Source organism: Megascapheus bottae, chromosome 13 (genome assembly GCF_031878675.1).
Source record: "Megascapheus bottae isolate mThoBot1 chromosome 13, mThoBot2.hap1, whole genome shotgun sequence".
Taxonomy (NCBI): Eukaryota; Metazoa; Chordata; class Mammalia; order Rodentia; family Geomyidae; genus Megascapheus; species Megascapheus bottae.
In genome coordinates this window covers 60,124,421-60,141,237 of record NC_143521.1, presented here as the reverse complement: position 1 = coordinate 60,141,237, position 16,817 = coordinate 60,124,421, and the positions used below count along the sequence as shown (strand labels likewise).

At 47.8% G+C, this 16,817-nt stretch overlaps 1 protein-coding gene across 4 annotated transcripts in view; it reads right to left on the bottom strand.

The window, feature by feature from the left end:
- Pcgf3 (polycomb group ring finger 3) overlaps positions 1-8,676 on the bottom strand; it is a 35,594-nt gene extending 26,918 nt beyond the window's left edge. Inside the window, exons 1-2 of one of the 4 annotated variants that reach the window (XM_090343941.1) lie at positions 8,551-8,676; positions 3,854-3,958 (exon numbers count right to left, since the gene is read on the bottom strand). The gene's annotated coding sequence lies outside the window, so the exon portion shown is untranslated. The remainder of the gene's footprint in view (positions 1-3,853; positions 3,959-8,550) is intronic. The other 3 variants (XM_090343939.1, XM_090343942.1, XM_090343940.1) reach the window with 3 other exon arrangements.
- Between the last annotated feature and the right edge of the window lie 8,141 nt (positions 8,677-16,817).

Below are 16,817 nucleotides of genomic sequence, written 5' to 3'. Positions count from 1 at the left end.
TAAGAGTCTCGTGGATTTTCCTGCCTGGGCTTTAAACCATGATCCTCAGATCTCAGGCTCCTATGCAGCTAGGTGTGAGCCACCAGCACACTAGATTTGAGTAGTTTGATGCAGTGGGATATCATTGTCTTTGAGTCCGCTTACTATTCCCTATCCTGGTGATAAAAAGGAACTACACAAATCAGAAATTCCAAACAAGTAATAAACTAGTCAACATTATTAGTAAGCTGGGAAGTGCAAGTTAAAAATCTCATGGGGTGATGGACTGACCATTACCCCCTATAACAAGATGGCCAAGGAAATTTGATTAGCTATTCTACAACCCATCATTACCCAGGCCAGATAAAGGAATCTAAGATCCATGTTACCAGCAAGTTGAATGTGAAAACAGACAGGGGAAAGAACTGTCTGTCCCAAAGCTAAATCAATGTTGACCACAAATAGGGCAAAGAACAGGAGCTGATCACAATTAAAGAGTGAAATGGCTGTGAGAAAAGAGTGGATGGGTGCAATCATAACATTCAATGTCAATGCATGAAAATGGAGCTAGAAAACTTGAGGACATAAGTGGGGTTGGGAGATATGGAGGAGAATCATGGAAAATGCACACTGAACTATTAACCTGACATGTAATAAAAGCCTTCTGGACAACTTGAAGACAATAAAAAAAGCCAGGTGCCAGTGGCTCATATGCCTGTAACCCTTGGTCCTCTGGAAGCTGAGATCTGAGAATCACAGCTCAGGGCTAGGCAGGGCAGAAAGTCCATGAGACTTATCTCATGGCTGTAGAGTTGTGACTCAAGTGGTAGAGCCCTAACCTTGAGTGCAAAAATCTCAGAACAGTGCTCAGGCACTGAGTTCAAGCCCCAAGAGTCACACACACACACACAATAATAAAAGAAATGAAAATTTTAAATGCAAAACACACACACATATGTGAAATACCATCTCAATTAGGCAGTCAAAAACAGTGTGGATAATATTATTTGTCATTATCAGGGTGATTCTGCTGCTATATAAAGATCTCTTCTTTTAAGAAAAAAAATCACAGAGGCATCAGGTGTGGTGGTTCACTCCTGTAATTCTAGCTAATTAGGAGACTGAGCTCTGAGGATCAAGATTCAAAGCCAGCCCAGCACAGAAGGACCTGAGACTCTTATCTCCAATGAACCTCTAGAAAACTGGGAAGTGGGATTTGGCTCAAGGGCAGGGAACTAGTCTTGAGCTGAAGAGCTCAGGGACAATGTCAGGTAGAGTGGTAGCCTTGAGCTAAAGAGCTCAGGGACAGCGCCCAGGCCAAGATCAAGCCCCATGACCCCCCCCCCCCTCCAAAAAAAAATCTCACAAGCCTGGGACCAGGAGTGTGGCCCAGTGATAGAATGCCTGCCTAACATGTATGAAGCCCTGGGTTTGATTCCTGGTAACTCAGTACATATGTATATACCACATACACAGGAAAAAGCCAGAAATGGTGCTGTGGCACCACTCTACCAACTGGTAGAGTGCTAGCCTTGAGGAAAAGCCCAAGGACAGTGCCCAGGCCCTGAGTTCAAGCCCCAGGACTGGAAAAATAAATAAATAAATAAAATAAAACAAAAAAGTCTCATGAGCCTACCAGTGGTTCATACCTGTAATCCTAGCTAATCAGGAGGCTACATCCAAAGACCAAGGATCGCAGTTCAAAGCTAGCGTCCCACAAAAGTGTGTGAGACCATTTTCTCCAATTAACCATCAGAAACAAAACAAAACAAAACTTGGAAGTAGTGCTGTGGCTCAATGTGGTAGAGCAGTAGAATTGAGTCAAAGAGCTCAGGGACAGCACCCAGGCCCAGAGTTCAAGGCCCATGACCCCCCCCCCCCCCAAAAAAAAAACCCTCATGAGATAGAGTTACAGATACACTATGCCAGCAGATAAGCTCTGGATACCAAGTACTGATAGGGAGCAAGCCCTGTGTGCTGGCTGCCATGAGATGCTCAAGTGTAGTGCCAGGAGATAGTTTGGCATTTTGCCCCATTAGTCTGTTCACCTGACCACTTCCTAGGAGATCCGGCCCCTCTCAAGCCAGCCCAAGTCTCCAAAGTCACACTAACTTGGCCCAGACCAGCCAGCCTCGCTCCAGCGTGTGGGCCTTTTTGGCATCTGAGGGCATTTTTCAGCATCCCACCCATGGCTCACCGCTGGGACAGTCCTGAGTGGCTATCTTTTGGGAGGGTGCCATCAGCCCCAGCTAGCAGTTCTTTATAATCTCTGAAGAAGCTTTGTACTATACCAGAAGCCCATTTCCAAGCCCAGATTCCTTCAACAACATGCACTGCAATTTATGCTGAAACTGTGACCTGCTAGGGTCTGGCATTCAGTACAGATAACAGAATCTACCGGGCCAGCCACCAGTGACAACCTTGGGCCTTGTGGATGGACATGACCCGACCCGCTTCCCCCAACCTCCCCCCCCTCCCCCCCGCCCACACACACAGGTCCTACAACCTGTGCTGTGGAATAAAGCCTGCTTGGGACACATGATCTTGCATTGTAAGCTTCCTCTTTGGCTGGCTGTGCTGAGTTATTTCCTTGAGCAACTAGACACCAACTCTACATCAAATCTCCCTCAGTGTGTCAGAAAGGATGGACATGAATCCCATATCAGACCTTCCTGAGCATGTCAGAACGGACAGACACAAACACACACCAACCCCGTCCATCTGGGTCAGGGAAAACACTATGGATCCTCCAGTCAAGTGAAGGAACCACACATGTGGGCTGTGGCACTCTGTCTACAGTGGACAGTGGGACAAGACCAAGAATCCCTAATGTCTTTGAGGAGGCACAGTACTATCTGCAGCTGCTCTCCCATGGCCCCAGTTCAGTAAACCTGTATTTAGAGGAAAAGAGGAAGAAAATGCCAAATAGAAAATTGTGCCCCAGGGGCCAGGAGTTTGGCCTAGTGGTTAAAGTGCTTGCCTAGCATGCACGAAGACCCGGGTTCGATTCCTTGGTACCACATACATAGACAAAAGCCGGAAATGGTGCTGAGGTTCAAGTGGTGGAGTGCTAGCCTTGAGAAAGTCCAAGGACAGGGCTCAGGCCCTGAGCTCAAGCCCAGGACTGGCAAAAAAAAAAAAAAAAAAAAAAAAAAAAGAAAAGAAAATTGTGCCCCAGGTATGAGCATAAGGGTCTGTCTTACTATGTTGAGCTGTTCACAAAATATCCTGAACTTGGAAGTGGAGGTATATGGCTCAAGTGGTAGAATGCCAGCCATGAGCAAAAACAAAAAACAAAAAACACAAATGGGAGGGAGAAGCCCCAAGTTCATGCCTCAGTAGAAGCACAGACGAACAATGTGAACTGGAAGGCTTACAAACCAGAGAAGTGTGTCAGTGCACTTTCATGCAGGACAGGCCAGAAAGCGCTCCCTCAGAAGGCACTAATCCTGCCCACAAAGGCCCACTCTTCAGACCATCCCTTGTGATTAGAGGCGGTGGTGAGTACTTGGGAAGTAACAACAACAATAATAAAAGCATGTAAAATGAAGTTCTTGAAGAAGAAAAGCTCCCCCTTTTCTGCTACCTCCTAGTGTGTGTGGCCCAGCCCCCATTCCTGTGTGAGGAAAACAGGTTTGTCCTGGCGCCCTTATAGACTGAGGAGATCTACACCACACCCTGAGAACAGAACTACTAAAGGCACAAGTCCCGATCTGACTGTAATTATGGCTTGCTGACCACCTATTACAGACTCAGACCCAACTAAGGAACAAGGAGATGGAGCTGTTGAGAAGACCCATGCCTGATCCAGGAAGACGGCTTGAGTCCTCTCCACCCCCAGGGCTGCATAAGGTCCTACAAGACGCACACTGACCTGTGCAGAACAGCAGGGGCTCCGAGGAGGTCTGCAGACACCTTTCCACTGTTTGCAGGCTTCCCACCAAGTGAGGAGATCGTTGTGAATAGTCAAGTGCCGCAACTATCAGTGAATTTACAAAAGAACCTAATTAGCCTCTACAGTCAAGGGTCACCTAAAGAAAAGATCACAGTCTAAGGCCAGCTGGGGCAGAAAAGTTCATAAGACCCCCTTGTAAACTAGGAGCCCTAACCTAGGTATACCGCATACGGGTTAGGAAGTGAGACCCTATCTCACAGTTAACCAGCAAAGATGGTTGTTAGCGGTATGGCTCAGTGGTAACACTGCTTGCCTGGCAAGCCTGAGTCCAAACCCCAATTGTACCATCCATCCCCTGCGCATCTCCCCACCGGAGGCTGATGAGGTGGTGCTTTCTATCAAGCATGGCTCCTACCAGTAGGAGTTTGTCAGTGACGATCCTATGAAACATACACAGGTAACATTACTACCCTTTGGCTTTCAAATAATTTAGCCGTCTAAGAAGCTATGTAGCAAGTTTAAAAGTTTTGGTTTATTTTTAAAGCCTTCATCCTTCCTTTCTTCCCTCCTCCTCTCCCTTGCCCCCCCTCTCTCTTTCATCAGTTGTGGGGCTCTTTGTGTCTCTACCACTTGAGCCATAGTGCCACTCTCTGCTTTTGAGTGGTTAATTGGAGGTAAGGGTCTCACTGGGATTTTTCTGCCAGGGATACCTTTAAATCGTGATCCTTAGATCTCCGCCTCCTGAGGAGCTAGGATTACAGGCTGCTTCACATTTCTATTTATTCCCTTTTTAAATATATATATATATATATATATATATTATCGTAATGGTGAGCAGGGTAAGTAAGGTACTGAGTTACATATTCCTTTTTTTTTTTTTTTGAGGCAAAGTCTCCAACCAAGGTTGGTCTCAAACTTCTGGGCTCAAGCCATCTTCCTGCCTCAGCCACTTAAGTAGCCGGGACTACAGGCTATCACCACTCTACTTGATTAAATTTAATGATAGCTTGTTCCAATTTTTGAAGCATAATGTATGTGTAGCCATTTTGCAACCTAAACCTAATAAACAATAGATGGACAGCAAGAAACTGTTCCTAAACATCAGTGTATTGCAACTTAAGGAAAAATTACATTTTCAACTTTAAATACAGCTCTGAATATCAGGGAAATAAGGCAGCAAGTAACAAATCCTGCCATTTAATAAACCGAAGAGCAAAAACAGACACAAAGGAAGGAAACTTGCTTTATAACCCAAACTGAACAACCCAAATGAACAATTCCAGGCCATGGCAAAGAGCCCCAACAGCCTCATGATCCTGCAGTGGAACTGGCAGAGAGGAGAAGCAGGAGGATGATATCAGAACCTCAGCATACAGGGTGACCTTAAAGGGTCATGAATGCCAGGCCTGGGCTCAACCAAGGCTCCTGACTGCAGGAAGTCCCTGGAGTAGAAGGAGCCCACAGGATGAACTTTCCAGGACCTCACATTTTATACAGCATTTTGGAGACACAAATAACCAAGTGCACTAGATCCAACATAACATGAAAAATACTTTCTCCATACTTTTAAAAACACTAAAAATTGTTCTCCTGAAGATCAGCCTTTATTTTCTGGATCTCATCTCTGGCAGAAGTAACAGTAAGACTTTTAGAACTGTGTAATCCCTTTATTCAGGGGATCAACACCACACCATTCCAATCCCACTTCATCCAAAGAAGTCAGAAAATTTGCCATAGTATTTCTAGGAACCTTCTGTATAGAGTTCATGCATCACAATGATCTTAACTATTATAGTAACATCAGAGGAACCTATATTTTATCAACTAGAAAAGCTTCATTTCAACATACTATACATAAATTCCTAAGAGGATTGTTTTGGGTTCTGGCTATACAGTAAGCACCTGCAACCTACTAAAGTCAGACTCACAACACTACTACAGGATTCCACCGACCCCTCCCCTGAAGTCTACACAGGGCCTAACATCTCAATTCTAACAAACAGAGTTAGGCAACGGTGATAATAGGTGATGTCCAAGATTGGTTCGTAAGCCCTGGCTCCCTTCTGTCTTGTTGCCACAGCCCCCCAACCCAGCTCTTTCTAGGTCCTAGGAAAGACCCTGGGTTAACTGATGACACTGCAAGAAAGGGTCTGGAAGGGCTACCCCAGGTGAGGTGGCTGCCAGGTGAGGGCCCGGTCAGCCATACGTCTGGAGGTTTGACGACCAGAGGACCCACCAGGCTAAGTTTGGGTTTAACCCACAAAAACTGAAGGATAATAACTGACTAAATTTGGGGATAAATGTTGCATGGCAATATATAAATAATACAACCACTCAGCATCGTCACATGTTTAAAAGTCCCAAAATAGGAAAATGAAGACATTCAAACATGAACACATACAATCTCACAAGTCTTTCCTTAAACTTCATCCATTAAGCTTTAAAAACAGTAGAAGATATGGAAAAAGAACTGATCAGAAGTATAGTAACTACAAGGGTTCCAAGCGTGGCTGCATTTGGCAAAGACAACTTTCCAGGCTAGACTGCTGGTGCTCACACTCTGTGCTATGTAATCACAGGGCAGTTTTCCGCTAAGGAACTAAGAGGTAAGACCACAGCTTACACTAAAACAGGGAATCTGACAGTTCAAATGTCTCTCTGGAAACCAATCATCCCAGAGTACTGCCAATTTTAGTACGTGTGCAGCCTGAAACAAACAGAGCTTCCACAGGTGTACCTGCTTCTAACTCCTCAGTGGACGTATCTATCCTCTGTCCGCCCAGGCTTGCTCTGGGGGGACAGTTTGGGCAGGGCCCCATCCTCCTTTTTGCTTTCTGATCTTGGAACACATCTGGCAAGTTGTCGCTGGGCACAGTTGGTGCCTGCACTAGTCAAGAACAGCAGCTATCACTGCCTCCTTCCCACCTCATGCATCAGTAAAATACATCCCACTCTTGCACTTCCAAAGTAAAGAAAATCATCTCACTCTAGGTAAAAGACCAATTCAGAGGTTTCAGAGAAACAAAAATCCTCTCCAAGATCCTCCAATGTCACCCTTGCCCTTTTCTAGATAGGAGTGAAGGTGCCTGCAAGTACACACCCACACATCCCCACTCTCTGCCCAGCTCCAACTCACCCTCATGCCTGCTCCTGAGCCCTGAACCCTGGAGTCAACTCCAGATTGGGGGGGAGAGGAAGGGAAGTGAAGGTGCTGACACTGACCAGGTCTGAGAGGAGGAAAGAGCAGCTGTTCCATAGAAGGAATGGGAGAGTAAGCAGGATGTGTTTTTCTGGATCTAGAGCATAGAACAGTCTTGTCAGAGAGCACCCTTCCTTCAGTCTCCAGGAGCCAGAAAGAGTCCCAGTCTCATCTTGCACCTGCCTAGGTGAAATCTGCTAAAGGTCTGGGGGCCAGCAGCAGCTCATGATGCCATGTGCCTGGGAGCCTTGTGGAGAAGCAGCTTTTGAACTTTGGGCTCCAGGCACTAGGGTTCCACAAGCCAGGGCCTTTACATCAGTCTAGGTGGGAGAAGGGGGAGGCCACCGCTGGCCACCCCACGGCCCCGGCACCCTTTCACCCTAGTCTTGGGAGTACAGCAGTTCTGGGTCTCAGGCCTCACTGGGGACCTATCTTGAAGTTCCAGTGCCCACCAGGGTCCTCCCAGTGCCCTCATCGTAAGTGACTGCCTAGGGTTCCAGTTTTCCTAGAGCCTATCTACATCTTGAGCTTTCCTCATACCTCAGCCTAAGGGCTCCAGCTTCCCAGGGACAGACACTCCACACTGATTACAGGACCCAGTCAGGGTTTCTGCCGGCCCTGGTGTCACAGTCCTCTCCAGTAGGCCTGTCTCACAATGCTAGCCTTCCCACAGCCAGGCCCTGGGGTCCTGGCTCCCCTCTGGCATAGTCCTAGGGTGCTGGTCCTCTTCTGTGACCTCTCTTGGGTTAGAAACCCCTCACACCCCAGGGGTCCTGGCTGTCTCCAGGTCTGTCTAGTCCTGAAATCTAATGCTCCCAGGTGACCTTCCCCGGGTCCCAGCCATGCCTGAGTCCTGCCAGGCCCCCAGACCTGGTCTTCCTCTTTAACCTGTCCTGGGTCTCACCCCCTTTCAGCGTCCACTCGGGACCGGGCTCTTCTGGATGACCTGTCCTGGAGTCCCAGCCCTCCGTGGGCCCTGCCCGGGGACTGGCCCTCGTTGGTGAGTGGCCCTCCGTGGTTTTTGCCTAATCTGAGATCCAGCCTGGGCCGGATCACTGCCCTGGCAGCTCCTCTTCCAGGGTCCTGTCTAGTCCGGGTCCACCTGTTCGGAGGTCCCGGGCTGGGCTCCTGTCCTCCCCGGGGCAGCCTGGTCCGGGGAGCAGCCCGCTCTGGCTCCCCGCCGGGGTCCAGGTCCTGTCTGATCTGGGCTCCTGTCCTCTCGCGGTCCTGCCCTTCCGGGGTCCCGCCGGGCCACAAGTGCGGTCCGCCCCCCGGGGCCCTGCCCAGCCCGGGGTGCGGGCGGCGGGGTCCTGTCCTCCGGGGCGCCGGCTCTCCACGGCCCCGGCCTCCTCCGCAGCCCCTGGGGTCCCGCCTCCCGGGCCTGCCGAGGGCTCGCGGCGCGCAGCCTTCCCCGGACTCGGCCGAGGCCTGAGGAGCGGGCGCGCGGGCCCAGGCCGGGCGGGGCGGGCTCACTGACCTGCGTCTCGGGCGGCGGGCGAGCGGGCGCACGCGGGGGCTCGCCGGGAAGGGGAGGGGGCGCCGCTCCCTCCGGGTCCCCCCCAAGAGGAGGAGAAAAAACCCGTCCGGAGTTTAAAACAAAGAGGCGGAAATGCCCGAGCGCAGCCGAGCGCCGAATCGGGGGCGCCGCGCTAGGAGCATGCGCGCGGCGTGTGGCTCGGCTCCCCCTCCGCGGCCGGGCGGAGGGCGGGGCTTGGGGCGGGGACGCGGGGCGGGGCCTGCGGGGAGGGGTCAGGACCCCGGCCTGGCCACAGGGCGCAGGCGCGCGAGGACTGTCCTCCGGAGGGAGCCGAGGGAACCGGAGCGGTGTGTCGGCAGGGGCGGCCTCCCTCAAGGGGCGGGGCCACCGGGCGGGGGCGGGGCCACAGGACAGGGGCGGGGCCACCGGGCGGGGGCGGGGCCACCGGGCGAGGGGCGGGGGAGCGTGGGGCGTGGTCAGAGCGCGCGACGGGGCTGGCACGCGCAGGCCGGGCCTCCCCCGGGGCGGGATCTGAGGCGGGGCGAGGAGCGGGCGGGACGGGGGCCGGGTCTCGGAGCGACTGGTGCGGCGTGCTGCGCTTCTGGACCCCGGTCCTCCCCGCGCGGCGTTCTGCAGCTCCTGCCCCGCGGCGGCCGGCGGCCTGGAGCCGGGGGTGGTGACCCCGAATTGCCGCGTTCCCTCCTCGGCCCGCCGGCCCCGTGGGCCCGGGAGCGCGCGAGGGAGCGGGCCGGCCGGAGCCCCGCGGGAAGGCCGGGCCGGAGCCGGCTGCGGGTCCGGACGCGCCCGGCACTCCGGCCCCGGGGCTCCGCGCGCGCTCCGGGCTCCCCTTCCACGCCACGCCGGGCCCCGCCGGAGCCGGCCGAGCTCCCCGGAGGCCCGGGACGGGAGCCCGGAGGCGGGGCGGGGCGGGGGTCCGGGGAGGACCGCGGGGACCGAGCCCGGAGGCGGGGCGGGGCGGGGGTCCGGGGAGGACCGCGGGGACCGAGCCCGGAGGCGGGGCGGGGCGGGGCTGCTCTGCCCCAGCCCGATTGTAGGGTGGTAGAGAGCAGGACCCGCCGTTTCCTCGGGCGAGCTCCTCCGAGCAGCCGGCGGCGGGGTGCCATCTCCCGGTCACCAGGGCAGAAGACGAGGACACCCGACAGACAGACAGACCACGTGGGAAGACTACGACACCCCGACAGACAGACCGCGCGGGAAGACGATGACACCCCGACAGACAGACAGACAGACAGACCACGTGGGAAGACGACGACACCCCGACAGACAGACAGACAGACCACGTGGGAAGACGATGACACCCCGACAGACAGACAGATCGCACGGGAAGACGACGACACCCCGACAGACAGACAGACCGCGCGGGAAGACGACGACACCCCGACAGACAGACAGACCGCGCGGGAAGACGACGACACCCCGACAGACAGACCACGCGGGAAGACGACGACACCCCGACAGACAGACAGACTGCAGGGGAAGACGACAACACCCCAACAGACAGACAGACCACGTGGGAAGACGACAACACCCCAACAGACAGACAGACCACGCGGGAAGACGACAACACCCCGATAGACAGACCGCGTGGGAAGACGACGACACCCCGACAGACAGACAGACAGGCCGCGCGGGAAGACGACGACACCCCGACAGACAGACAGACAGACCGCGCGGGAAGACGACGACACCCCGACAAACAGACAGACAGACAGACAGACCGACAGACCGCGCAGGAAGACGACGACACCCCGACAGTCCCAGCTGGGGTGAGGTGAAGGCGGGAGATGCCAGAGGACTCGGCCCAGCCCCGGGAGGACTCGGCCCAACCCCGGGGAGGACTCGGCCCTGCCCGGTGAACTCGACCAGGAACAATCAACCAGCCAGAAAACTCAGCCCTCAACTTTCCAATCATAATCCACCGCATTGCAGAGACGGGGAGAAGAGGAGAGAGGCAGAGGTGTCGCTCCAGTCTGTGGCGATGGTGGGGCAGAGCCGGCGCCTGTCATCCTGGCTGCGCAGGAGGCTGAGATCTGAGGGTCCCGGTTCAAAACCAGCCTGGGCTCTGCACAACGTGAGGCTCTTCTCTCCAGTGAACCACCAGAAGACCAGAAGGGGGCTGTGGCTCAGAGTTCAAGCCCCATCACAGACAGAAAAGTAAATAAATAAAAATTAGGTGTTTTGAATATTGAGCAATGAAAAGAAAAAGCTTTACACAGTACAAAATCTGACATTAAACCAATAGATAACATAAATGTGAATATATGGCATACATGTATTACATATATATTTTTCAAGTATATAGGTAATTGTACATTAACAAAACATTTAACCATAACAAACTCAGCCAATTCGAAAGATTATACAAATGACGTTTGATGATTTTTCTGCACATAAATTCCAACATGAACATTTTTTAAAAGTTGTATTTGAGCGAAGTTTGCCTCGTGGTATACTGTATGCCTAGCATGCCTAAAGACAAGGGTTCAATTCCTCGGTACCACATACATAGAAAAAGTCAGAAGTGGTGCAGTGGCTCAAGTGGTAGAGCTCTAGCCTTGAAAAAGACAGTGCTCAGGCCCTGAGCTCAAGCCCAGGATTGGCAAAAAAAAAAAAAAAAAAAAAAGAAGTTGTGTTTGGGAAATTGGACATACCATATGTAGAAAGCGACACAACTGTGATAAAAAAAAAAAAACTAATGGGAATATATTTTGTTCATGGATACAAAGTCTCAGTATTGTCAGGTGTCAGTTCTTACCAACTTGTCTATGACTTTAAAACAATCCCAAATAAAAATCCAGAAGATGTTTTGGGAATATAGACAAGCTGACTCTAAAGGCTATATGGAGAGAGAAAAAAAAATACCCACAATAACCATCACAACACTGATGAAAAGAACCAAGTCAGAGCACTGACACTGCCCCATTCAAGATAGAGTGGTCAAGACAGCACATTGGGCCAGGCGTGGTGGCTTATGCCTGTCATCCTAGCTATTCAAGAGGTTGTGATCTGAGGATTGCTGCTCAAGGCCAGCTCAGGCACCATAAAATAGGAAGTGGTTCTGTGGTTCAATGGGGCAGTGTAGTAGCTTTGAACTGAAGAGCTCAGGGACAGCTCCCAGGCCCAGAGTTCAAGTACCAAGACAGACAAAAAAAAAAGACAGCATATTGGTAAGGAAACTGACACACAGTAGAAGAGAACAAGTCCAGAAGTAGATCCCAAATGTATATTGCCAAATCAAAGAAGCCGCCTAAAAGGCCACACAGTATCTGATTCTAATTATATGCTATCCTGGGAAAGGCCAAACTACAAAGAGATAAAAACAAACAAAAAATACCACCAACAAAACATGATGATTCCTGCCATTTTTGTTACATGGGAAGTGGAAATAGATGGATCACATCCAGGCTGGCCTGGGTAAAAGTATGAGACCCTATTCAAAAAGATGACCAAAGCAGCCAAGCACCTGTAATCCTAGCTACTCTACTACTCAGGAGGCTGAGATCTGAGGGTCATGGTTCATAGCCAGTCTGGGCACTGAAGAATGAGAGACTCTTATCTTCAATTAATCATTGGAAAATGGGAAATGTGGCTGTGTGGCTCAGGGGTAGGGCAGTAGTATTGATGAGATTAAGAAAAATGGAAACTTTATAATTGGTGAAAAATAAAGTAGTACAACTGCTTTGTAAAATAGACTGGAGCTCCTCAAAAGATAAGACATAAAGTTAAATCTGAATCATCAACAGGAAAAACAAAGACAAATGTCCACACAAACATTGACACCTAAGTGGTTAGATTTGCAACATTTATAATAGCTCCAAAGTGGAGATATCTCCAATGCCATTCAACTGATGAACAAGGATATGAAATGTAGTGTATCCATAAAGGGAAATGTTTGGTAATGGCTGGAGGTGCTAACAAATTCTGCAATATAGTTGAGCCTTGAAAGCACTATATTAAGTGAAAGAAGCTAGTTATGGGGTGATTCTATTTATGTGGAATGTTCAGAATAGGTAAATCCGTTGAGACAGAAGGCAGAAAAGAGGTTGCTGGTGGGTGCTGAGGGATTGTTATCAATTCACTTATAATCTAATAACTTGTAATGTGCTTTAAATGAGTGAATTATATCTCAATAAAGTTGTTATCCTAAGAAGAAAATTACAGTACTGTGACTGCGGCTTAGTGGTAGAGTGCTTGCCTAGCATGCATGAAGCCCTGAGTCCCATTCCTCAGTACCACATAAAACAGAAAAAGCCGGAAGTGGCATTGTGGCTCTAGTCCTAGAGTACTAGCCTTGAGCAAAAGAAGCTCAGGGACAGTGCCTAGGCCCTGAGTTCAAGCCCTAGGACTGGTAGAAAGAAAAAACGAAAAGAAAAGAAAGAAAATTACAAAGGAAACTACAAAATACTTAAGACTATTGAAAATACCTTAAAATCAGGAACAAGACAGGGATATCCACTCTCTCCACTTCTCTTCAGTATAGTGCTGGAACCCTTAGCCAGAGCAATAAGGCAAGAGAAAGACATCCTTTGATGTCCACATAGGGAAAGAGGAAATTAAACTATCCCTATTCACAGATGACCCAATAAATTCCACTCACAAACTCTTAGAACTAATAAACCACTTTAGCAAAGTGGCAGGATACAAAATCAAAAGTATGCCAACAACACACAAACAAAAGGAGAAATCAAGAAAATGATCCCATTTGCAATAGCCCCCAAAGAATAAAATATTTAAGAATTAACTTAATCAAAGATGTAAATGAATTATTTAATGAAATCTATAAAAGCCTAACGAAAGAAATTAAACAGGTTACCAGGGAATGGAAAGACATCCCATGCTCATGGATAGGGAGAATCAACATTGTGAAAATAGCCATACTGCCAAAATTGATATACAATTTCAATGCAATCCCGTCAAAATCCCAAAGACATTCTTTACTGAAAGAGAGGATGTAATCCAAAGATTCATATGGAACAACAAAAGACCTAGAATAGCCAAACAATAGGCAAAAAGAGCAATGCAGGTGGTATTACAATACCAGACTTCAAACTCTACTATAGAGCCATAATAACAAAAACAGCATAGTATTGGCACAAAAATAGACCAGAAGATCAATGGAACAGAATAGAGGACCCAGAAATAAAACCACATACCTAGGAGCCAAAGATATACAGTATAACAAACACAGCCTATTCAGTTATTGGTGCTGGCAAAACTGCAGCCACATGCAGAAAACTAAAAATTGACCCTAGCCTGTCACCATGCACAAACATTAATTCAAATGCATCAAAGACCTCAATATCAGACTTGAATCTCTGAAACTGCCACATGACAGAGTAGGAGAGACACTGGAACTCATAGGCACAGGCAGAAACTTTCTGAACAGAGTCCCAGGGTCACAATAGATTGGAGAGAGACTGAACAAATGGGACTATCTAAAAATGAAAAGTTTCTGCACAGACAAAGACATAGCTACTAAAGTAGAAAGACAGCTAACGAGCTGGGAAAAGATACCAACGACACATCAGACAAAGCCTTGATGTGCAATATCTACAGAGAACTCAAGAAACTAATCCCCACCCCCAACCCAACCAACCAATCACTAAATGGGCAAGGGGACTAAAGAGAGACTTATCAGAGGAAGAGGTAAAAATGTCAAAGAAACATATGAGAAAAGCTCATCATACAGGTCATAAAGGAAATGCAAATAAAAACAATCCTAAGACACCACCTCACCCTAATCAGAATAGCTAATATTCTGAATTCAGACAACAACAAATGCTGGTGGGGATGTGGAGAAAGAGGAACCTACTGCTCTGCTGATGGGAATGCAAACTAATATAACCACTCTAGAAGGCAGTTTGGAGCTTTCTTTTTTTTAATTAAAGAATTTATTAACAGTGATTTTTACATCATATTTCAAATGACGTGTTTAACAAACAGGTATTCAAGAAGGGAATCTCTATATACAATCACTGGCACTTAGATTTTAGAACATAATCAAAATTGGGCTGAGGGTTTGTATGTCATAGATACATATTAATCTATGTAATAAAACATTATGTTTATAGAGTCATAAGTTTTTATGACTATGTAGTTGTGTTTGTATTTCCAATACCATGTCCATAGCATTGGTTATACAACTTTTGAGTCCTCGCTCTTGTACTGTTTGGATCTAATAGCCACATATTAAGGCCACATATTTAAGGATACCATGTACCTGTTGTTCCTTTGGTCTTGACTTGTCTCAGTCAACATGATTCGCTCTAGATTCATCCACTTCCCTGTGAATTCTATTACATTATCTTATCTGTTGGCTATGTAGAATTCCATTGTGTGTGTGTGTGTGTGTGTGTGTGTGTGTGTGTATATATATATATATATATATATATCACATTTTCTGTATCCATTCATCTGCAGTAGGGCATCTGGATTGTTTCCATCGCCTGGCTATTGTGAATAGTACAGATATAAACATGGCTGAGCAGGTGTTCTTATCATATCCTGGGTCATGATGTTCAGGGTAGATGCCCAGGAGTGGTATGGCAGGATTATAGAGAAGGTCTATTTTCAGTTCTTTAAGGAACCTCCACACTGCTTTCCAGAGCAGCTGAACTAGTCTACATTCCCACCAGCAGTGTAGTAGAGTTCCTTGTTCTCCACAACCCTGCCAGCATCTGTCATTGTCTGAGTTCAAAATCTTGGCCATTTTTGTTGGGGTAAGGTGGTATCTTAGGGTTGTTTTAATTTGCATTTCCTTTATGACCATGGATGATGAGCATTTTCTCATATGCTTTTCTGCCAGTTTAACCTCTTCTTTTGATAAGTCTCTCTTTAGTTCCCTTGCCTATTTAGTGAATGGTTTGTTGGGTTTGGGGGGGGGGGATTAGTTTCTTGAGTTCCCTGTAGATACTGGATAATAAGTATTTGTCAGATGTATTGTTGGTAAATATCTTTTCCCAGTTGGTTGGCTGTCTCTCTACTTTTGTGGCTATGCTTTCATCTGTGCAGAAACTTTTTATTTTTAGGTAGGTTTGGAGGTTTCTTAAAAAACTAAACATAGACCTTCCCTACAACCCAGCCATACCACTCATGGGCATCCACTCTGAGCATCCTAACCTAGTGTATCATAAGGACAACTGCTCAGCCATGATCATCTCTGCACTGTTCACAATAGCCAAGTGGGGGAAACAACCCAGATACCCCACTGCTGGTGAACGGACACAAAAACTGTGGTACATATATGCAATGGAATTCTACATAGCCAACAGACAAGATAAAATAATGGCATTCACTGGAAAGTGGATGGAACTAGAGCAAATCGTGTTGAGTAACTTGTCAGGACCAAAGGAACAAAAGGCCCACGGTCTCCTTGATATGTGGATATTAGATCCAAACAGAACAAGAGCGATGACTCAACACTCAGGTACTTCAGGTCACTCACTGACATGAACTTGGAGACATAACTACATAGACATAAAAATCTATGATGGGGTTCACACTCTATAGACATAATGTTATATAGATCAATATGTATCTATGATATACAAAGACAGCTTAATTTTAATTTTTTTTGCCAGTCCTGGGCCTTGAGTTCAGGGACTGAGCACTGTCCTTGGTCTTTCTCAAGGCTAAAGCTCTAGTACTTGAGCCACAGCACCACTTCTGGCTTTTTTCCCCTATGTATATGGTACCTAGGAATCGAACCCAGGCCTTCGGGCATGCTAGGAAAGCACTCTACCATTAGGCCAAACTCCTGGCCCTTAGTTTAAACTTTGTTCTTAAATTTATGTGCCAGTGATTGCTTATAGAGGTTCCATTCTTGAACACTTGCTTGATAAGCTTGACATTTGAAATATGATGTAAAAAATCAGTGTTAATAAAATCTTTTAATAAAAATTAAAGACTGGTGAAAATGCAAGTGCTTTATGTTTATCCTTTTGGGACCACTCTAATATTAAGTAACTCTCCATAAACACTGTACAGTAACTAAGTGTCTCACACCAACACAAAGCAGATATCCATCTCAAACAACTCACATACGAAAAATAAGACACTTGCTCTCCATCATACGTATCAAAAAGTAAGATATGTATTTCAAACTGTAAGCAAATAACCCATAACACAAAATCATTAAGCTATAACATACGGGGAAAAATAGATACCAATTTCATATTAGATAGAGAAAAGAAAGCCACCCGTCTCTTATCTTTGTTTTTTGTTTTGTTTTATTTTGTTTGCCAGTC